The 24,280-nt window shown below is 43.8% G+C and overlaps 1 pseudogene; it reads right to left on the reverse strand.

Moving 5' to 3' along the window:
• Nucleotides 1–894: 894 nt before the first annotated feature.
• Nucleotides 895–3,733, reverse strand: LOC123815012 (annotated as a pseudogene).
• Nucleotides 3,734–24,280: the final 20,547 nt, after the last annotated feature.

Here is a 24,280-nt window from a genome sequence, read left to right on the forward strand (position 1 = left end):
TTGATTGGGATTTCATTGCATATATTATATTAATTTGAGGAGAACTGATATTACAACAATAGTGAGCATTGTAACTTATGAACATAGTATATCTCTCCATTTATGTAGATCTTCAGTTTCTCTCAACAATATTTAGTACTCTTCAGTGCAAAGGACTTGGAAGTCTGTTTAGTACTGGTCTCATTCTGTCTATAACCAATGTTGTGGCTGGACCAGCCCTTGTGTTTCTTGTTTGTTTTTTTTATTTTTTTAAAGATTTTGTTTATCCATTTTTAGACAAGGAGGAAGGGAGGGAGAAAGAGGAAAAGAGAAACATCAATGTGTGGTTGCCTTTCATGTGCACCCTGTTGGGGACCTTGCCCTCAACCCAGGCATGTGCCCTGACTGGGAATTGAACCAGTGACCCTTTGGTTCACAGGCCAGTGCTCAATCCATTAAGCTACACCAGCCAGGGCTCGCTCTTATTTTTTAATACAAACATTTTCCCACAAGAATCCACAGTTTTATTAATTATTGAAACAGTACAAATTTCTTTTTTAATACATTTTATTGATTATGCTATTACAGTTGTTCCATTTTCTCCCCTTTATTCCACTCGGCCCTACACTCCCCCTCTCACCAGCATCCCTCCCTGCATAGTTCATGTACATAGCTTGTACATATAAGTTCTTTGACTTCTCCATTTCCTGTACTATTCTTAACCTCCTCCTGTCTGTTTTGTAGCTAGCATTTATGCTTCTTGTTCCCTATACCTTTCCCCCCATTCTCCCCGCCCCCACTGATGACCCTCCATGTGATCTCCATTTCTGTGATTCTGAAACAGTACAAATTTCAAACCAAGCTTCAGTTACTTTTTTTGAAACACCAAAACACAGGTTTCTCATCTTTAGGTGGTTACATTGTTAATTCCATAATAGTATTAACAATATGATTACTCTTGTTTTCAGGGCTGGGACTGCCTTTACTCTAGACACATTTGCTTGTGAAATAACCAGTTCTATGTTCTTAACTTCCATAGTGATTTCATCAACCTCTTTCTCTTTACTCTCCTCTTGTACAGTTGGAATCTGAGTGTTATCTTGAATGTTTGAGACAGCTTCACCTTAAACTTTGAATTTCTCAAAGCTGCTAGCTGTGCTTGCTGGGATAAATCCTCAGTCTTGGCTTCTTCAAAAATTCTGTAGGTATCTTAAGGTGGGTTCTTATAGACATTTGGTTTTGTGATGACAAAAAGACATTCTTGGATTTCCTCATAGCGGTCCTGGTAACCACTGTAACCTGTCAAAGACCCAGTTTGGACATAGTCTTCTGTACCTTTTCACTTCCCCTCTGTTTTGCTTTACTGACTTGTTCTTCATCGATTTCAGCTTCTTCTGTCAGGTGGACTTGTGTGGTTGCCTGGGTGGAATCCTGTTCCTTGAGTTCTGGTACTGATTTATCACTGTCAAATACCAGACCTGGTTTCAGCCTGCGGCTGTGGCAAGTGCTCTAAAGCAGGAATAGTTTCTGTGGCTTCACTGCACATTTTGTGTAGGGAATGCAGAACCAAGATTGTGGCAGAAAGAGAGCCAGTGAAAACCTAATATAAGCATTTAATGCCATAAATTTCTTTTTACATACTGTTTTTTCTGCATTTCATAAGTTTCGATACATTATGTTTTCATTTTAATTCCATTCAAAATAATTTCTAATTATCCTTATGATTTCTTTTCTGACCTTTGGTGTGCTGGTTATCAATTTGTTGCCTCTCAACTTCAAATTCATCCTTTCTGCCTGTTCTCTGATAATGGAACATATTTTAAATATTTTCCCTTTGCAAGCTGGTTTTGAAGCCTTCTCAGTAGAGTGTGCTAAAGAGATATTGCAAGAGGAGTCCTGGCTGGTGTGGCTCAGTGGATTGAGCACCAGCCTTTGGAACAAAGGGTCATCAGTTCGATTCCCAGTCAGGGCACATGCCTGGGTTACAGGCTAGGTTCCCAGTAGGGGGCATGTGAGAGGCAACCACACATTGATGTTTCTCTCCCTCTCTTTCTCCCTTCCTTCCCCTCTCTCTAAAAATAAGTAAATAAAATCTATTAAAAAAAGAGATATTGCAAGAAGAAAAGAGGTTTCCTTCCTGATTCCTATATGTTTGCTTGGCAGTCTCATTCTGCATAACTTTTTGGAGCATCAGACTCTTGCAGTGCTGACCAGCAGCCTTCCCCTCCCTCCAGCGCTCACCCTCAGGCAGCTTGATAGCAAGCAGAGTGTCTCTGGATACTGCAGCACTTGCAGCTTCCCCAGGGCCTGGCTCCTGCAGTGCACAGAAGCCAGCAACACTGTGAACAGCTTTCTCTCCACCCCACCGCCCATCAACTGACAGATTTCTGGCAAGTTCCAGAGGATAGATTTCCAACAAGTTCCATCAGTACAGCATCACAATACTCTGCCATACAGTGAGCTATGGTCATGCCCCTCCAACAAAATCTGGATCTCAGCTCCAGAGACATTCTATCTTAGCCTAGGGATAGTGACTACATCTTAATACTGTTACTCCCATATTCTTTAGAGTTCAGTTTACATCTTACCAGACAATTCCTCATTATTCTAATCCTCTGTTATAGGTAATTCCTTATATTAATTTTCCCTGTTCAAATTACGGTGTCATCCGTCTCTTCAGACAGGACACAGGCTGACAGAATTGTTACCAGGAGTGGATCCGGGAAATAGACCTGCAGAGATGGAACTTTGGGATTGGTTCGTTCATACCTCTGGGCTTGAGCACAGTGCTTGCCAATGGGAAATGAATGGCTGGTAATCTATGGCAAGCAGTGACATCACAATTCATCAACTTACAGTTGATTGTGATTAAGTGCCAACTGAAGCACGTGCCTTGGAAGCCTTAAATGGCTGCTGCACTTGACCATTATGGCAGTAGTCATGGCTATAAGGACTGGGATGCAAGATGGATTTTTTTTAATGCATTTGAACAGTTCAAATCACAGAGAGCTTCCGTGATGCCTAAAAGAGTATCTTCTTTCTTGTAGCTGCAGGGCTGATATTGCTGAAAATCAAACCAACATTTGATTGTGTAGCTTGTTGAATTGCAATGACAGTTGAAGTCACAGTCTTGAAAAGTTTCTCCTGTGAAAGTTAGGGCACTGACTCACAAAGAATGGGATCCCAAAACTTGTAATGTGGACAACTCTTTGGTCCTAGATGACACTGAAAATCTTGGACTACCAAGTCACTCTAAGCCTCTGTTAGGAAGTAGCTAACCCTTTAGTGTCTGAGACTAGCTTGGAAACCCTGTGATAAATTTGCATGATCCAGACACCTTGAAAGGGGATTCTCCTTCTCCTCAAGACCCACCATAACCACCCCTATTGCCGATAGACCCGTAAGTGAGCTCACATCTCAGCATGCTCCTGGACAACAAGTGTACACTATCACCAAAGGGGAAATAGCTTATATACCATAGCAGTTATAAGGCTTTGCTGATACATATTGGCAGAAAACCAGGGGACATATGCAGAAGCAGATTCTAAGGGTGTTAGAAAGGGAAAGCAGAATGTAATGCTGGATTGGGCAGAGTTCATTGTATAGGTTCACTTAGTAGAGATTCTGGATCTTATACGTTAGCACATGCAGCTGGAGATGGTTTGAAGAGCTTACCTGGTTGGCTGGCTGAAACTGGTACTCAATTATGGCCTATACAGTTAATGAGGTTAACATTCCAGAGGTACCCTGGCATGGTATAGAGGAGGGAATCTGAATCAGGTTTAGGGTGATAGTAAGTTGGACAGGATTTCTCGAGTATTACCTGCACAGAACCCCCAACTATGTTCCATGAAAAGGATCAGAAGACCCTCCCTTCACCAAACCACTGATAAATCCTCTAGTGAAGGGCACCTGCATCCTGGGAACGCTCTGTGGCTGCTCTCCTCTGTAGGCCAGGTATGACTTAGGGGGAGAAGGACCCTGCAGGCAATCCAAAGATCATCAGGGCTGCCCCTCTGATCACAGGCACAGAGTGCAGGGGCCCTGGGGCAGAGTGCTATCAAAGGAGGGGCTGCTGGCACGCCTCACATAGTGGGGTTCGCTCCCACACCCCAGCATCCTGCTCTTCAGCTGCCTCAGGTGCAGCTCTCCAGGGCCCTGCAGAGCCAAGGGAGTAGTGTCTCCTCCTAGATTTCAAATGACGGGCCCACCACAGGCTCAGGACAGAGAGGCACCTGGGGCCTGGCTGCCCCAAGCTTTGGGGCTCAATCTTTGTCCAGCAAAGCTGCAGGGCAGGCCCATCACCCCAGTGTGCCTTGTCCCAGGGTTTCCAGAAGGCAGGACCCCTGCCCCAATGGATCTCATGGGCAGTACACCCGGCAAAGGTGATTATACTCAAGCCTTAAGGTCTAATGGAATTTGCCCTTGGGTTTTAGAATTGCCGAGGACCTGTCATTCCTTCTTTCCTATTTCTGTCTTTTGGAATGGAAATGTCTACCCTGTGCCTTCCCAACACTGCACTTTGAAAGCATGTAGCTTGTCTGGATTTCACAGGTCCACAGATGAAGACCAATTTGCCTCAGGATGAATTGTACCTTGAGTCTCACCCAAACCTGATTTAGATGAGATTTTGGGGGCTGTTGGGATGAAATGGATATAGTTTGCACTTGAGAGGGACATGAATTGGCAGGGCAAGGGCAGAAGACTATAGATTTCTGTGCCCCGCCAAATGTAAAGGTATTAGAAGGTCGTGAGCCCTCATGAATGGAATTGGTACTCTCATGAAAGAGACTGCACAGAGCTCCCTACCCCCTTCCACAGGTGAGGACACAGATGAGGAAGTGGGCCATCACCAGACACTAAATCTGCCTGCGGTATGATCTTTGACTTCCAGCCTCCAGAACTGTGAGAAATAAGTGTTGTTTATAAGCCACCCAGTCTGTGCTGTTTTTTAATAGCAGCCCCAACCAAGACACCTTGGCAGGCTTCTTTGGATTTTGGAAGCAATGCTTGAATGTGCTAATTTGAATCCATCTACAGACTTCCCACAAGGTTTCCATTTAGTTGAAGCTCTGCAGTTCAGACTGTGGTAGAAGCTGCTCTTGAACTTGGAGCTTATGATCTAGAAGATCAATGATATGCAGAGGAGTGTCTGTGACAAATGAGAATGCCGTAGGAAGGTTCTGGCAAGCATCAATGAGAGAATCACAACCAGCCTCGAGGATTTTACAGCAAATCTGCATCCTCTTTTGCAGATAACTATTCTCTTTTCAAAAAATTTTACTGAGCCCTGGCTGATGTGGCTCAGTGGATTGAGCACCAGTCTGTGAACTGAAAGGTCACCGGTTATCGCTGGTTAGGTTCCGGGTTAAGGCACATGCCTGGGTTGCAGGCCAGGACCCTGATTGGGGGTGGGTGAGAGGCAATCAATCGATGTTTCTCTCCCTCTCTTATCCCCTCCCTTCCCCTCTCTCTAAAAATAAATTTTTAAAATCTTTACAAATGTTATTGAGGTATAATTGACGTACAATATTATATTAGTAGCAAATTGTAGCATAGACCCTGACAGTTGGGAGGGTTTCTGTTTTGTAATGCAAGTGCCTGACTTAAGCTTTGATTGCTGAGACATCCATTTCAATGAGGAATCCATCTGAAAGACAGCTACCTCCAATAAACAGTGCTGCCACAGTACTGAAGAGCCAGCTAAAGAGCCAGGTGCAGCCCCCCGACCCTTCCCCAGCCGCCTCTGTTTTAGAGATCTTGGTTGATTTTAATAAGTGACCATTTAAGCTACTTGTTTGTTTTCTCTTACTGTGTTTTAAATACCTGCTCTTATGGTCTACGTTCACCAATAAAGAGTGAACCCCTGAAGCCCTAAAGAGGCCCCCCGTACTTGACTCCAATAAAAAGAGAACTATAGAAGCATTCTTTCTCTCTATCCCTCCCTCCCTCTCTCCTCTTTCTTACTCCCTCTGTCTCTCTCTCTCTCTCTCCCCATCCCTCCCTCCTTTTCTCTCCCCACCTCCCCCTGCCATCTGTGTGTGGCCCCAGGTGTGCTGTGATATTTTCAGGTCTTATAAGTAGCAAACCTGTATCTTTTCCAAGTCCCCTAATGGTTATTGTTGGAGGGCATGTTGCAATCATAATAAGAACCACAAGGGCTGGTTAGTGATAGGCTGGAACCAGAACAAAGCACAGGTGTACAACATAATGATCCAATATGTGTATATGTTTCAAAATGATCATCACAATAAGTTTGGTTACCATCCATCACAACACATAGTTACCAAATGTTTTCTTGTGATGAAAACTTTTAATATCGACTCTCTCAGCAACTTTCATATATATATATAGTACCGCACTGTTAACTATAGTTGCCATGCTGTGCATTCCATCCCCATGACTTATTTATTTTATAGCTGGAAGTTTGTGCCTTTTGCCCACCATCACCTATTTTGTCCACTCACTCCTCCCACCTCTGGCAACCACCAGTACTACTGTTCTTTTGAGAAACGGCTTCCAGTTTACTGCTGGGCCTTGGCAGAGACCGAACACCTAACCGTGACATACATAGTCATCACTCAGCCTGAAATTCCCATCACGAATGGGTGTCTCATCTGACCCACGTGGCCGGAAGATTAGGCATGCATAGCAGCAATCTATTACTGAATGAAACTAGCATAGAAGAGACCAAGTTGGGCAGGTCCAGAATGTACCATAAGTCACACGGGCAGGTGGCTCAGACTCTTTTGACACCTGCTCCTGTGGTATTGCCTCCTTGCGTTCCAACCATGTCCGCAGTGTCGTGGGGTGTTCCTAATGGCAAGTTAACTGATGAAGAAAACAGTCTAGCTGGTTTTATATGTGGGTCTGCATGATATGCTGGTGGAAAGTGGACAGGTGTGCATCAGGGCAACCCTGAGTGACAGCGGCGGAAGGAAATCCCCTTCAGTGAGTAAAACACAGAACAGCATATTTTGTTGTTCACCATGTCTAGAGTGAGAGATGGACCAATGTATGGACATACATTGATGTATGGTCGGACACTTGGATGTAACAGGATGGGAATATTAGTGACAAGGAAGTCTGGGGAAGACAGAGGCAGATGGACTTCTGAATGGCTCATACAGTGAGGATATTTGTGTCCCACATGAATGCCGCCCAAAGGCATGCACTGCAGAGGAGTCTCCTAATAACCATGTGGACAAAATGGTTTGTCCTGTGCCCAACAGTCATCCGTCTTTACCCAACATCCCAGTGTTCGGGGAAAGAAACAATAAGCTCATGTCTCAGTCAGCTCGGGCTGCCATGACAAGTTACCACAGACTGGGTGCTTAAACAACAGGCATTTATCTCTCACAGTTCTAGAGGCTGGGAAGCCCCACAATCTTGGTGCAGGTAGATGCTGTGCATAGTGAGATCCCTCTTCCTAGCTTGCAGACAGCCTTATTCTTGTTGTGTCCTCACTTGCAGAAAGCCAGAGGTCTCTCTCATGGCTCTTCTTATAAAGGCACTAATCCCATCGTGAGGCTTCACCTTCATGACCTAATGACGTTCCGAAGACCCCATGTCCAAATATCACTTTTGGGATTAAGGCTTCAACAAATTTGTGCTGAGGGACACGATTCAGTCCATAGCAGCCCATGAACAAAGAGGCAGGGGTGGAAACCACACCTGGGCTCAGCGACAGGAACTTGCCCTTACCAAGGATGGTAATGGGAAAACTAACTCGGAGTGCCTAACCTGCCGTCAGTGGAAACCCAGACTGAGACCTCGATATGGCACTGTTCTCTGGGGACCAGCCAGCCAACCAGTGGTGGCAGGTTGATTATCCTGGTCATGTTTCATCAAGGAGGGGAAAAGATTCACCTTCACAGGAACAGACACATTTTCTGGATACGGTTTTCCTTCCCTGCCCATAATGCTCATGCCAGCACCACCATCTGTGGATTCTTCTACATAGCATCGCATCTGATCCAGACACTGATTTCACAGCAAAGGAAGTGTAGCGATTGGTCCCCGCCTGTGGAACGAACTGGCCTTACCACATGCTACATCATCTGGGAGTGGCTGGCCTAATTGAAAGGTGAAATGACTTTGGAGACTCAGTTATGATGCTAGTTGCGAAACAACACTCTGAAAGGATAGGTTTTTGTTTGACAGGATGTTATACGAGGGAATATTCTTTGAATCAAAGACCAATATGTAGTTCTGTCTCTCCCATGTCCAGTATAAGTGGATCCTGAAATCAAGGGGTAGAAGTACCAGTGGCTCTTCTCACTATCACACCTAATAACCCACTCATGGGATGTTTGCTTCCCATCTTGGCAACTTTGAGCTCTGCTTGTTTGGAAATCTAAGTCCCCGTGATGGTTCACTTTCTGTGTCAACCTGACTCAGCTAACGGAAGCCTGGATATGTGGTTAAATACCAGTCTGGACGTGCCTGTGAGAGTGTTTCTGTATGACAGACAGTAACCTCTGAACTGGTGCACTGAGGAAAGGAGATGCCTCCCAAAGTGAGGGACTTATCTAATCCACTGAAGGCCTGAACAGAAGAAAAAGGCCAAGTGTCTGACTGTATTTCAGCCGGGACATCAGTCTTCTCCTGCCTTTGAACTTGGACTCAGACTTGGGCTGGAACTACACCATCAACTCTTCTAAGTTTCCAGGATGCTGACTGCAGATTTTGGGACTTCTCACCACCCACAACTTCATGAACCAATTCCTTGTAATACATCTCTATAAATATATCCTTTTGGTTCTGTCTGTCTGGAGAACCCTAATACAGATTTTGGTACTGGGGGTGGAGTTAAAGAAACAAAATGTTAAGAATGAGTTTTCTGAACTGGTTCTGAAGTTCTTGGAATTGACTCTCTAATATGATTAAATTTGAAGACTTCAATGGCTCTATTTCTCGTAATAAAGAGAGCACTGACAGTCTATGGCATAGACCGTGGAGACACTCAAACGGTCTTTATTGGATACATAGTCAATGACTTATAAGAAGCAAGGAGCTGGGTGACTGTGTGTGTGATACTTTCAAACATTTTGGGAAAACTAAGGGATATAATGAGATTGGCTAGTTGTTCCTAATGTCTCTGAACAAAGTGGTGTAAGAGAAGATGAGCTGAAGGATCAGAATTCCCAGCTCCAGCACCACATAAGTGACCAGAAAACTTCACATGTGCCCTGAAGGGAGAGCTTTCTCTCCTTCAGCATGAGAGCTGAGATGGCTGAAAATCAAACCCAGAATCTCATCGTGCAACTGGCAGAATTACAAGGCAAGTGAAGCCCCCAGCCTTGCAGTGCCTACTGTTAAAGCCAGGGCATTTATGGGCAAGGAATAAAATCCTGAAACTTGGAATGCATTTGTGTGGGAAGACCCTAATGAAGCTAGGGACACTGTGACCTAAATTCTTTAGAGGTCCTCATTGCCAGTGGGTGAGGGCTCAACCAGGGAGCACAACAATGGTTCCATTGAATTGGAAAGTGAGAAATTTTAGACATTTTGGGCTCATGTGCCAGAGAAACTACAGGCCAAAAAAAAAAAAAAAGGCGGAGGAGAAGTAGTTAATGTACTGCTAGAGTGATTGCTTTTAATTTCTAAGGGGAAATTGGTTGCTGCAACACAGTGCAGGCAAGGAGGATTATGTCTGCAACCCATAGGAGTATCTGAGGCGCCTCTTAGTACTTCCATGCCTAATAGTCAAAGTTAATGGAGAACTATAGCAACCAAAACCAGGCAGGATGATTGAGGACTCAGACTCTTCAGGAATGAAAGTTTGGGTGACTCCATCAGGTAAAAGAGAACATCTGAGGTTATGGAGGAAGGCAGGGAAAATACAGGATGGATAGTGGAAGAAGGAAGCCGAAGATAGCAATTATAGCCTTGTGATCAATTACAGATATGAGTACTATTGTAGCTTTGCTCGTTTCCTTCTTGCTTGTTATACTTATGTGTTTATTTGTATATGCTAGTGATTTCCTTTTTCTCTGTCCTTCCCATTTCAATTTTATATGCAAATAGTTGGTAGAAATTAATTTTATAATTTCATCTTTAGAAACTAGAATATTAGTGGGACTGTGACTAAATTTTGAGGAATAATACATATAAACAGCAATGGGTATAATGACTTGATATTTTGTCTCTCTTCGTTTTGAGATAAGAGTGGAACTTCCTCTCTTGTGACAAGGATAGCTGTATCTTGTTAGATGTATCCTGTGAAGTTGTTCTGTCGTATGAGACAAAATGTGTGTGTGAGTGCACAGGGAAGCTGAGTAATCAAAGGGGTGGACTGTGGCACCTACAGATTTTTGTCTCTTGGCTCAAGTTCGTTCTTTATGCCTATTCTGTGAAAATGGCTCTGGTCTACTTAAATATTTTTCCTTTGCCAGCTGGTACTGATGTTCGCCGGTAGAGGGCACTGGAAAGACATCGCAAAAAAGAAAATGGTTTTGCTCCCCACTCCTGAGGGGCCCACTCAGCAGGTTCCTGCAGCACACACAGCTTTGTCCAGCACCAGGGTCCAGAAGCATTGCAGATTCTCCAGTGCCTGGCTCCTGCAAGACATGGTGACCACCAGAACCCAGTGGCCAGCACCTTCTCCCTAGAATCTCCCATCAGACAGTTTAGTAGCAGTATGCCTCTGGCTTCTGAAGCACTCACAGCTTCTCCATTTCCAGTTCTTCCAAGGCAAGGCAGCCAGCAGCACCCGATGGCTAGCAACTTCTCCTGACACCCTCCCTCACATCTAGTTTTGTAGCAGGGTGCCTCTGGTGACTCACCTTCCCATGAACAGCTTTCTTTGGCACCCTAGATGGTGAATTTCTGGCAAGATCCAGAAAGCGGATTTCCAGCAAGTTCCACCATTCAGTGAGTCACGACCATAGTTTCTCCAGCAAAGACTGGATCTCGGCTGAGTTCAGGAGCAGGGGGTGGGGCGGGCAGATGGTTGTGGGCAGAGTAGGGTCTTCTTTGGGTGCTGTATTTCAGCCATGCTCATGCTTCTTGAACATAAGGATTATATCTATAAAGCTGTCTTAAAGTCCTTTGTTTATTGTACCCATCATCTGGGTCATTTTCTATGGATTATTTTTCTCCATGTGGGTTGTATTCTCCTGCTTTTTTTCCATACATGAAAATACTTTATTATATGCCAGACATTGTAAATTTTACCTTGTCGAGTGCTGATTTATTTTAGACTTAAGAAATGGGGTGGGGGTGCTTTGTTCTGGGACACAGTTAATCAATTTGATCCCTTTGAGGCTTGTATTTAAGTTTCTTTAAGGGGGGACCTGAATAACCTTTAGCCCAGGACTAATCTGACTGATAGTGTGAGATTTTTATTCAATGCTCCATGTGTTAGTAGGTTTTTCCACTCAAGCAGTGATGTGGATTAACTGTTTCTGCTTCTGAGGATTGTTCCTTCCGATTCTTTCCAGTGGCCTTTACCTGGCCTCGGGCACTTTTCTCACTCAGTGTGCTGATCAGTACTGGTTGCAGATTTGAAGGGAACACTTTGTAGATCTCCAGAGCTTTCTCTTCCTGTGCAGCTCCCTCCTCCATAGCACCTTGCCCTGTCCTGTGAATTCCAGCTGCTTTCAGAGTTCCCAGATGTTCACCCTCACCCTGGCATGAACAACTGCATTCATCTGTGGTTTATCCTTCCTGTGTTTCTTTTTGCAAAAACAAGTAGATACACATCTATATTCTTCTTTAAAAAGATTTTAGTTATTTACTTTTAGAGAGAGGGAAACATCAATGTGTGGTTGCCCCTTGTGCACCCCCCTACTGGGGACCTGGCCTGCAACCCAGGCATGTGCCCTGTCTGGGAATCGAACTGGTGACCCTTTGCTTCGAAGTCTGGCGCTCAATCCACTGAGCCATGCCAGCCAGGGTTCTATATATCTATATTCTTATTTCTTCTTCTTTATTATCAGAAGATAGGACTTTCTTTTTAAAAACCCTATAGACTAAATAATCAATTCCCCAAATCCTCAAATCTCCTAGAACCCAACTGACAAAAGCTAATTTACTGAAAAAATCAATGTGCTGAATTCTTGAGGATTTGGAGATAATTTGAATTTTGCTCTAGTACTGGGTGGTAGGTACCAAACATCTTCAACCAAATCTAGGTCAATTCACTGTTGCTGTTCTCCAGCCAGAGGCAGCAGAATGGATGATAACAATGCAGAATCTTGGGTGGGGGGGAATCCATAGGCATGGGTTGACTTGGTCACTTGGTTGGTAACTGGGCACCCAGAGAAAGATCCTGGACAGCAGGGGGGCCTTCTTTTCACTAAAGCTCGTGTTTGCAATGGCGATGGGGCCAAAGAGTGAAGATGAGGCGTAGCAATGTTCATCTCAAAGTGGAGCTTTTCCAATACACCAAGAGCTGTGAGCTGAGGCCACCTAAGAAGAGACTAGTAAATTTTCATGACCATGGATTTGACAAAGGATTCTTTTAAAAAAATGTTTTTTATCCTCACATGAGGATATCATTTTCATTGCTTTTAGAGAGAGAGGAAGGGAGAGACAGAAACATTGATGAGAAGGAGAGAAATATAGATGCAAAAGAGTAGCACTGATTGGTTGCCTCCTGTATGCGCCTGGACTGAGATCGCACGTACCTGAGCCTGGGATTGCACATGCCTAGACCAGGGGTTGAACCCACAACCTAGGTATGTGCCCTGACCAGGAATGGAACCAGCAACCTTTTAGGGGTTTTTAAATTATATTTTATTGATTATTCTATTACAGTTGTCCCAATTGTCCCCCTTTGCCCCCCTCCACCCAGCACCTCCCGCTCCCTCAGGCAATGCCCATACCATTGTTCAGATCCACGAGTAATGCATATAAGTTCTTTCCCTACTCCATTTCCTATACTGTACTTTACATCCTTATGGCTATTCTGTAACATTCTATTTGTACTTAATCCCCTCACCTCTTCACCCATTCCCCCACACTCCCCTTCCATCTGGCAACACTCTCTGTATCCATGATATCATCTCTGTTCTTCTTGTTTGCTTAATTTGTTTTTTAGATGCAATTTTTTAAAAGATTTATTCATTTATTTTTAGAGAGAGGAGAAGGGAGGGAGAAAGAGGGAGAGAAACATCAATGTGGGGTTGCCTCCCCTGTGCCCCACACTGGGAACCTGGCCCGAAACCCAGGCTTATGTCCCAACTGGGAATCAAACTGGTGACCCTTTGGTTCGCAGGCCAGCACTCAATCCACTGAGCCACACCAGCCAGGGCTAGATTCAATTGTTGATAGATATATATTTATTGCTATTTTATTTTTCATAGTTTTGATCTTTTTCTTAAGTAAGTTCCTTTAACATTTCATATAATAATGGTTTGGTGATGATGAACTTCTTTAGTCTTTTCTTATCTGGGAAGCTCTTTATCTGCCCTTCAATTTTAAATGATATCTTTCCTGGGTAGAGCATTCTTGGCTCTAGATCCCTGCTTTTCATGACTTTGAATGTTTCTTGCCAATCCCTTCTAGCCTGAAAAGTTTCTTTTGAGAAATTAGCTGATAAGTCTTATGGGAATTCCCTGTAGGTAACTAATTGGTCTTCTCTTGCTGCTTTTAAGATTTTCTCTTCATTGCCTGGCTGTATAGCTCAGTGAATTGAGTGCGGGCCTGTGAATCAAAGGATCACCAGTTCGATTCCCAGTCAGGGCAAATGTCTGGGTTGCAGGCCAAGTCCCCAGTAGGGAGCATGTGAGAGGCAACCACACACTGATGTATCTCTCCCTTTCTCCCTCCCTTCCTCTCTCTCTAAAAATAAATAAATAAAATCCTTTAAAAAATATTCTGTCTTTATCATTAACCTTTGACATTTTAATTATGATGTGTCTTGGAGTGGGCCTCTTTGCATCCATCATAACTGGGACTTGCTGTGCTTCCTGGACTTGCATGTCTATTTCCTTCACCAAATTAGGGAAATTTTCTTTCACTATTTTTTCAGATAGATTTTCCATTTCTTGCTCTTTCTTTTCTCCTTCTGGCATCCCTATGATGTGAATGTTGGACCTCCTGAAGTGATCCCAAAAGTTTTTATTTTTTTATTCTTTGTTTTTTATTCTTTTTTCTTCTTGTTATACTGTGCAGTTGTTTTTTTGCTTCCTTATCTTCCAAATCATTGATTTGATTCTTGGCTTCATCCACTTTACTGTTGTTTCCCTGTAAGTTGTTATTTCAACTAGTGTATACCCTTTGTTTGTGAGTGGGTCTTTTTTATGATGCTGAAGTCCTCACTAAGTTCCTTGAGCATCCTTATAACCAGTGTTTTGAACTCTGCATCTGGTAGATTGCTTATCTCCATTTTGTTTAACACTTTTTCTGGAGTTTTGATCTGTTCTTTCATTTGGGCCATATTTCTTTGTCTCCTCATTTTGGCAGCCTCTCTGTGTTTGTTTCTATGTATTAGGTAGAGCTGCTTTGACTCCCTGTCTTAAGTTGTAGAAAAGGCACCTGTAAATTGTGTGGGTCAGAGCCCCACACAGAGCCTTATGTAATAACCAGGGTAGGGCAACCCACTTTACCACATCTTAGCTCTGTGTTGGGGGAGGGCTCAAAGAGGGGACTGTGCTGCTGCCTAGCTTCTGAAGGTTTGCCCTGGCACTCACCCTGTTTCCAGTCACTTGATTTACTGCCCCCCCCCATATGCAACTGGTGCCCCTCTTGCTTTTGCCCTGGTGCTGAATCCCAGTGGGGATGGATTTGTGTAGGTCCTAAATCTGTATGGGCCCTTTAAGTGGAGTGTCCTGAAAATCTAGCAGTTTCTTCTGCCACTCCAACCCACACTGGTTTTCACAACCAGAAGTTATGGGGATTTATCTTCATGGCAGAGCAACCCTGGGCTGTGCTGTCCAGCCTGAGGCTTGTTCGCTGCAAGGTATTCCTCCTGATTTTTATCCACCACAAATGAATGTGGGACCACCTGTTCCACAGCCACCACTTCTCCATGCCACACCATGTCTCTGCACCTCTCTGTACCTCTCCGCATCTCTGCCCCTCCTACTTGTCTGGATGAATGTGGCTTCTTTAATTCCTTGGTTGTCAGACTTCTATACAACTCAATTTTCTGATGGTTCTGGGTGTTATTTGTTTTGAGGTCTAGTTCTAATTCTGTGGTTGTGTGAGGTGAAGCTTGTTTACCTATGCTTCCATCTTTTCTTTTTTTAAGAATCACATTTTCTTTTTTTTCTTTTTTTTAAGATTTTATGTATTTATTTTGAGAGAGAGAGAGAGAGAGAGAGAGAGAGAGAGAGAGAGAGAAACATCAATGTGTGGTTGCTGGGGGCTGTGGCCTGCAACCCAGGCATGTGCCCTGACTGGGAATCGAACTTGCGACACTTTGGTTCGCAGCCCACACTCAATCCACTGAGCTATGCCAGCCAGGGCTATGCTTCCATCTTGACCAGAAGTCTCCATTAATAAGTTTTTAAAAATCTGTATCAGAGAGAGAATATGAAAACACCAAATTGTGTAGTAGGTGAAAAATAATGCTTAATGTGTGGGGAGGGTGGATGGAGAGTGATGGCAGGAAGTTTCCCACTGCACACATTTCACCTTTGTTTTTGAAGTATATGCATATTACCTATTAAAAAATTAGGTAATTATTTAAAGCACACCTACAAAAAAAAGACAGCAACCTGAAAATAGTTGGAGAGGAAAATTCTGAAATGTACTTTGGCATGCGGAAAGCATAGGGATGAATAGTAATGAATAAAGCAGATCATAGAAAGCTAAATCGTATACTAGCAGTTGAGAGGATGAAAATCGGCATAATATTGCATAGTGTAAGCCCTGCCATTTGTTTTTTGTTCTCTTTTGTAATGCAAGTACCTGACTTAAGCTTTGGTTGACTGAGACAGCCAATTCAAAGAGGCACCCACTTCCAATAGACACATTTTCAGGTACAGGGCTAGATTAAAGATGGGTGCTTCCCTCTGCTGAGGCTTTTACGTTTTAGAGATCTTGGTTGATCTCAGTCAGTGACCATTTGGGCTGTTTGTCTTTGCTTACTGTATTTTAGATTCCTGTTCTTATGTTTTAAATTCAGTAATAAAAAGTGAACCCTGGCTGGTGTGGCTGAGTGGATTGAGTGTCAGCCTGTGAACCAAAAGGTTGCTGGTGTGATTCCCAGTCAGGGCACATGCCTGGGTTGTGGGCCAGGTCCCCAGCTGAGGGTGTGTGAAAGGCACCTGGTCCACGTTTCTCTCACACATCACTGATGTTTCTTTCCCTCTTTTTCTCCCTCCCTTCCCCCTTCCCCTGTCTTTAAAAATAAATAAATAAAATCTTTAAAAAAGGGGCAAGCCAGCAAAACCTGAGGCCCCCACCCTTGACCCTAATAAAAACAGAACCCCAGGCCCATTCTCCCTCTCCCACTTCTCCTCTCCTTCTCTGGTCCCAGGTGGCACTGTGTAATTTCCAGGTCTCAGTAAGTAATAAGCCTGTATCTTTTGAAAGTTTCCTGATGATTTATTGCTGAAGGGTGTCTTGCAATCACACTAGAAACCATGAGGGCCAGTCCAGCCACAACATAGGCTGAGACCTGTATAAAACAAATTGAAAGAGGAATCCCCAAATCCCCAAAAGACTTGAAATTAACAGCACCAAGTACCTCTGGAAGTAAGACTGCATCCAAAAACAAAGATGGATAGGTTAAAAGTTTATTTATGAAGAACTTAGGCCCATGCATTTTCTTTCCACTCTATGAATCTGGAAGGATATGAAACATATGAACAATTAATAGTGGGCATATACAGGACACCACAGCCAATGACAACAGAATAAACTCTTTTGAAATGCATATAAAACATTTACCAGAATTAACCATATCCATAACTATATAGTGATCTTAATAAATTTCAAAGGATTGAAATTCAGAGCATATCCTCTGATTATTGTGAAAATACATGATATCATAAAAAACAATATAACTACAAGATCTATAACTCCTAGAAAATTAAGTAGTATTTCCCTAACTAAGGATAAATAACAGAAAAGTCAATGCAGAAATCAAAATAGAAAATATTTCAAATAGAATGAATGGTAATGAGCATAAACTATATCAAAGCTAGGGGGCACACACCCTGGCTGGTGTAGCTCGGTGGGTTGAGCGCCGGCCTGTGAGCTAAAGGGTTGCTGGTTCCATTCCCAGTCAGGGCACATGCCTGGGTTGTGGGCCAGATCCCCAGTAGGGGGCGGGTGAGAGGCAACCACACACTGATGGTTCTCTCCTTCTCTTTCTCCCTCCCTTTCTTTCTCTCTAAAAATAAATAAATAAAATCTTAAAAAAAAAAAAACTTAGGGGGCTAGCTAAAGCAGTCCTGAAAGGAAGTCTTATAATCTTGAGTGCATGTCTTGGCAGAAGAAAAGCCTGAAATTCAGTTCATCTTAAGTAACTACAAAAAGAACAAATAAACGGCAAGGTAGTAGCTGGCTCCTGTTCTCACAGCTATTGCAGTACACTGAGCTCCATAGAGAGAGTGCTGGGGCAAGTGTGAGCCAGAGGGCCACTGGGCGACTCTATCCTAGTTGAAGAAAAATAACTAAACATGGGCAAAGGAGGTCCTCAGAGGCCCAGAGGCAAAATGTCATCATGTCATCAGTGTATCTAGTATGCTCCCTTTTGTGTAAGAAATACGGGAATACATATTTACATTTACTCATATATGCCAAGAAATTCTGTACAGACACACACTAAATTATTAAAGATGGTTACAGAAGCAAACCCAAGCTCCTTAGCCTGGAATACAAGCCTTTCTAGGATGTGCTTGGAAGCCAATCTGCCGCCACTTACTTTGGTGTAGGGCTTTGGTCAAATTCCTGTTCACTCACCCACCACACAAGGATAATAGTACCTATCTATTAAATAGGTGAGGATGAAAAAGATTAATAAAATGTCTGGCACATAGTTAACATTCAATAAATGTTAACCAATTTACAACTGTTATCTGGCTCTGGCCTACCTTTCCACACATATCCTAACCAGCTTCATATTAGGGCCACCTGGGAGAGTTGTTTTTAATTTTATGGAGAGGTGAGAGAGAGACAGAGACAGAGACAGAGACCTCGAGTTGTTGCTCCACTTTTTTATACATTCATTGATTGACTCTCGTATGTGCCCTGATTGGGAGGAACCTGCAACCCTGGGGTATGGGGACACCGCCCTAACCAACTGAGGTACCTGGCCAGGGCTGGGAGACTTTTTTAAAATACTGAAAAAAACAATGCTAAGGCCTGGGCCCCACCCTCAGACCATATCACTCAGAATCTCTAAAGGAGGAGGGAAAGTGGGGCACAGGCAGTGATATTTTCAAAAAGCGCCCCAGATGGTTTCCACCATTCCTACCAGATTGTTGGTTCCCTCACTGCACCTGACACATCAGGCTCATCCTGCCTCCTCTCCTTTGCTTACACTGTTCCTCTTCCTCCCCCCCCCGCACCCCCCGCAATCCATCCCACATTCCTGCCTGGTAAACTTCTACTCAGCTATTCTCCGCATACTCCTCCCTTTGATGATCACCTGTGCCGCCTGCAGGGTGAAGCCCCTACCCCAGCACAGCACACGGGCTCACCTTGGTGCCTCATTACCTGCTTCTCCCCCACTGCATCTTATTCCCATGCTTCTACTGCACCAAACTATCCTTCTGCACATGCACTTACACCTCTGCCTTTGCACATGCTCTTCCTAACCCCCAGCCTTAAGGATGCCTTGAGCCAAATGCTACTCGTCCTTTAAGTCCTTTAAGACCCAGCTCATGCAGCACTCCTGTGAAGCCTTCTCTAAACCCCTCCACTAGTCACCGGAAGGTAGAGTTAGGTGTTGTGAGCCCTCCATTCCCTCGCACTTTGGACTTATCTCTAGCACTCAGTACACTGTGTTTATCATATGTTTGTTCGGGTTGCCTTGAGTCTGAGCTTGAGGTCAAGGCTTGTGACTTTTCCATCTGTCTTACTTTTGTGCAGCACAGACCCTGCATATAGGAAGTACTTAGGGAATGTTGGCTGAATTATGTTACCTTGTGGGGGGTTTACTGGTAGTCATTGTGAAAATTGCTACTCTCCCCTTCAAATAAAAGCCCAAATAACTGCACATAATAGTTTAAGAGTAGTATGAGCAGCACTGAGGAAACCAGATTATCACCTCTCATTTTTGCCCATTTCTGTCCATTTAATCTGGGGTTAAGATCTCAATACCTTATTTACATTGCATTATCAAACCACGGTTTGAGGTCTAAAATCTTATTGATGTTAACAAGCTAGCCTTTGAGTACTGCCCCTTCAACCAGTTCACTGCCTGACAAATTGCTTTGCTGACTCAGTGGCCTGCATCCAAAATCTTCTGGGGAGCTTTCCAACATCCTGCTGCCCAGGCTGCCCAACAGGCCAAATACATTAGAATTTCTGGGAGTGGGTCCCAGAAATTAATGCTTTTTGAAGCTCCCTGGACAATTCCAAAGAAGCCAAGGTTGAGAGTCACTGGTCAATTTAAAGTCATACAGCTCCCTTCACTGGCTCTGCCCTTTTGTTTTGTGTTTCCGTGTCTATCCTTCTCTCCTACCCTTAGCTCCACTCTGCTCTCCCCTCCCTCCCACTTGCCTGCTCTCTAGTTGCTCACACTTGTCCTGATACGGCTCACAGTACCGTCCAGACTAAGCAGTGGACACTGCGCTGAGCTGGGAGTCAGTCAGCCTAGGCCTCTGTCCCTGTGTGGTCTTGGGTCCCAACCCTTTATACTGTGGACCTTTGTTCCTTCTTGAGTCAAATGGGGATCATGACACTGTTCTGCCACTTAAGAGGCCTATGTGAGGAGAGCACTGTGTAAGTATGAGATATCTAGAGCCGCACTACCGACACAGGGGCTGAGCGGTGTTCATGCCAGTCACGCAAGACAAGACTATATCATGTTGACAAAAATGCTATAAAATTGATGGATATATTCATATAAAGTTGAAGAACAAAGCATGCATGGACTTGGTAAACTGCAAGCTCAGGACAGTGCTAACTGGGGGAAGGAAAGGGGATGAACCTGGGAAGGGTGCCGAGGGGGATTCAACTGTATTGTTCCTGCTTTCTTTTTAAAAATGCAGTCTGACAAAACCGAGGTGCTTTTTAAAAAAAAATGTTATTTATTCATTTCGGGAGAGAGAGAGATCCATTTATCATTCCACTTACTTATGCATTCATTGGTTGATTCTTGTGTGTGCCCTGACTGGGATTGAACCCGCAACCTTAGCACTTTGGGACAATGCTCTAACCAACTGAGCTACCCAGCCAGGGCCAAACTGGGGGTGTTTATAGTATTCTCTACTTTTCTGCACACTTGAAAGGAAGATAATAAAAAACTCTCTACAACATAAAGATAAAATATTTAAAAATTTAAAGCAAAAAAAGAAAGGAGGGATCCTTATTGTCATCTTTTTAAAAAGATTTTATTATTTATTTTTAGAGAGGAAAGGGAGGGAGGAAGAGAGAGAGAGAGAAACATCAATGTGCGGTTGCTGGGGGCTGTGGCCTGCGACCCAGGCATGTGCCCTGACTGGGAATTGAACTTGGGAATCCTTATTGTCATCTTGCCCTAGGTTAGTTCTACTGTCCACCCTGGTACAGTGGTAGGAATTAATAAATCATGGAATTGACAGTTGCTTCAAATCCATTCTGTAAGATAGAGAATATGAATCAATAACAATAAAAATTTTAAAAACTTGCCTGTTACATTTACCTGATTTTGGAGACATCACTGAGGACATTTTTGCATGCACTGCACCGAGCAATAAATGCTCATTAAGAGTTAAGCTCAAGGAAATAAAAGTAACAGGAGAGAGACACAGGGAGAGCCTGAAGGGGGAGAGGGAAGAAGATGCAGGAGGAGGAGGAAGAGGGGTTCATTCATCTGGAGGAGGAAGTCACAATTTTCCACTGTGATTTCTCCATGGAGGGGTTGAACACGCCCACCTCACCACTGTCATGGGCCTGGTAAAGAGGTAACATAAATTCATTTTCATGGTGCTCTTTTTAAAGACAGCTGCTCAGCCTTTTCAATAATCTCAACTGATTTACTACCCTGGCAACCACTAGCTCAGCACTGGCGCACAAGCCACAGCTCAGCCATCTAGCACCTTCATTCTGTTTAGACAAATGTGCCCTTCTGAGGTAGCCCCTCTGGCTTGCAGTGCAGCTGGCTGTTTTTAATAGGAAAAGGAACCCCTTGCCCTGGCTCACACAGCCCTGCCTTGAGATGCACAGCACAGCTGGATGAGCATAGGAAACATTGACCTTTAGATCTTCGTTCTGCCCCTCTAGGCACAAGGTGTCTCATACAATGAAAACTTGCACGGCCTTATTTATATACGGGGAGGTTCTGCTTTAATTTGTGATTTGGCCCCTGTTTCCAAGACCCTCAGACTTCTGTTATCCTAGCCCCACTCTCATTCACTGCTTTCACTGTTACCTACACTCCAGAACACTGGCCTTCACTCCTGCCCCAGCGGAAGACAAGCCCAGTCCTGCCTAAGATCTCACTCTTCCCTCCGGATGGCTTCCCTTCCCAGACCTCTGCATATTCAGGTTCTCTCTCTCTCTCTCTCTCTCTCTCTCTCTCTCTCTCTCTCTCTCTCTCTCTCTCTCTCTTTTTTAGGAGCATCAACTTCTTCATCTTTTTTAAAAATTTTTATTTTGCCCTGGCTGGCGTAGCTCAGTGGATTGAGTGTGGGCTGGGAACCAAAGTGTCCCAGGTTCGATTCCCAGCCAGGGTACATGCCTGGGTTGCAGGCCATAACCCCCAGCAACCGCACGTTGACGTCTCTCTCTCTCTCTCTCTCTCTCTCTCTCTCCCTCCCTCCCTCTCCCTCTCTAAAAAATAAATAAATAAAATCTTTTAAAAATTTTTTTTTATTTTAATTATTGTTCAAATACAATTTTCTATCTTTTACTCCCATCCCAGCCCACCCACTCAGCCCTCCCCACCTCCCTCCCATTTCCACCCGCCCCTAGTTTTTGTCCATGCGTCCTTTATACTTGTTCCTGTCAACCCTTCCCCTTTTCCCCTGAAATTCCCCTGAAATTCCCTCTGCTCTCCCCTCTGAATACTGTCAGCCTGTTCTCTATTTCAGTGTTTTTTATTATATTTTGCTTGTTTCTTTGTTTTGTTAATTAGGTTCCTGTTAAAGGCGAGATCATATGGTATTTGTCTTTCAGGCGAGATCATATGGTATTTGTCTATCACTGCCTGGATTATTTCGCTTAGCATAATGCTTTCCAGTTCCATCCATGCTGTTGCAAAGGGTAAGAGCTGCATATTCAGGTTCTCAATTCAACAATAGAGTCAATCCCTTCTTCAGATCTCCCAGATCTTCAATATCATCACTACCTGAAAGTCCAATTTACATGTTTATTATTGGTTCCACCTCCCTTGGAAATTGCAAAAACTCTGCATGATGCTCTATGCAAACACCCACCCCCACTTAGCTCAGTGAGCCTGGGTTGCTCAAACCCTGTAATTCTAAACAAAGGCTGGTCTTCAGGACTGGCCTTTGGCTGGCTGCTGGGAGATAACTTCTGAGTCCTGGAAATATTCTGTGAATAAGAATTGTTTGTATATGCCAGGCATTGGGCCATATTGCATCAGTGTGAAAATTCATCCTAACATTGTGAACAGAAAAACAACAACACCCATCCCTACCCCCTGCACAAAGGGACTCAGCCAAACTGTAGTATGGCTTCTAGCAGCCTAAGGCCAAGTCTGTAGGATGACCCAGTTCCCATCCAGTAAAGCTCAGGGCGGTCAAAAGAATTTTCCTTTTGTTCTAGCCAACACCTAATATAGCCTCCCCCCTAAACTCCCTTGCTTAGAACATTAACTAAAATGGGCTTCCAACTTTGAGTTCTTCCCCTGTCCCTTTGAGATGTAAATGTATGTACTACCACTCCATCACCACTCTCAAGGACCATCCCCTTGAAATGCAATTGTCAAGAAGCCCACCCCTGGGTCTCTATCTCCTAGTCTCTTGGGAGGATAGACTCCTAACTTCAGTAACTGACAGCTAGCAGACACAGCTGGCCTAACTGCACTTACACTGACCAACCCTTTGTAATTTTTCACTTCCCCGACTCTACTGAAACCCTGCTTGCTCCTCTCCCTCCTTTAAAACGCCCAGTCACAGCCTGCACAAGTGGGAATGGGGCTCAACTTTCCCCTACTGTCAGTAATGACTGAATGAAATCTGTCTTCACTGCTGTGACTACTGCCTATCTTTGTTTACTTTTGACACCCTCCATCCTCACCCTCCCTCAAGCATTCGAGGCAGAGGTCATGCCTATTTTGCTCAATACTGATTCTAAGTGCCTCCAAGAGTGCCTAGCACAACAAACATTTGCTGAATGAACAAATATGTGTTTGTTAAAATGCATGTAGTAAGAAAAAAGGGGGGCGGTGCCAAGATTGGGAAATAGGAGACCTAGATTTTAGTCTCCTTTGTCGTGATTAAGTAGTTACCTGAGTCAAGTTGTTTCATCAGCATGGTCCAACTACTGTCTGTGTGAGCTACGGCAAGATATGGAACTTCTCTGTCTCAGTTTCCTCAACCAGCAATTTCTTCCACACAAGGTTATTGGGGGAAGATTGAAACAGTGTGAGAGAAACACAATGGTGTGGGAGTGGCTGCTCAGGAAATGAGGTCCCATTTTGACCTTTGACTGCAGCAACCCCCAACCTTTTTGGCACCAGGGACCGGTTTCATGTAAGACAATTTTTCCATGGACCAGGGGTGCGGGAAGGTTTCAGGATGATTCAAGCCCATTACATTTATTGTGCACTTTATTTCTACTATTATTACATTGTAATAATATTGAAGTAATTACGCAACTCACCATACATAATACAGAATCATTGGGAACCCTGAGCTTGTTTTCCTGCAACTTGACGGTCCCATCTGGGGGTGATAGGTGACACTGACACCCGAAGTGTATTGCTTATGTCCAGTCTACTCCATAATCTCATTTTGGTGCTGTCACTGCAGAAAACCCTGTTTTACAAAGACAGGATGTTGGAAGTGGAAGCAGGCTTTTCAGTGCTTTTGTGGCAATCTCAGGATATGGCTTAACTTTATTTTTTTATTTTTTTGCCTGCAACAATCTTTTATTTTATTTTCTTTCCTTTAAGGCTACTGAAAATCTGCACGTAGACAAGGCAATTAATTCTTATAATAAAAATACCCCCATCCACATAGCCAAGGTCTCCATCAGATTCCACAGTGAGCATGCAATACAACACATT

Source organism: Phyllostomus hastatus, unplaced genomic scaffold (assembly GCF_019186645.2).
Source record: "Phyllostomus hastatus isolate PE091 unplaced genomic scaffold, TTU_PhHast_1.1 phas_contig_10, whole genome shotgun sequence".
NCBI lineage: Eukaryota > Metazoa > Chordata > Mammalia > Chiroptera > Phyllostomidae > Phyllostomus > Phyllostomus hastatus.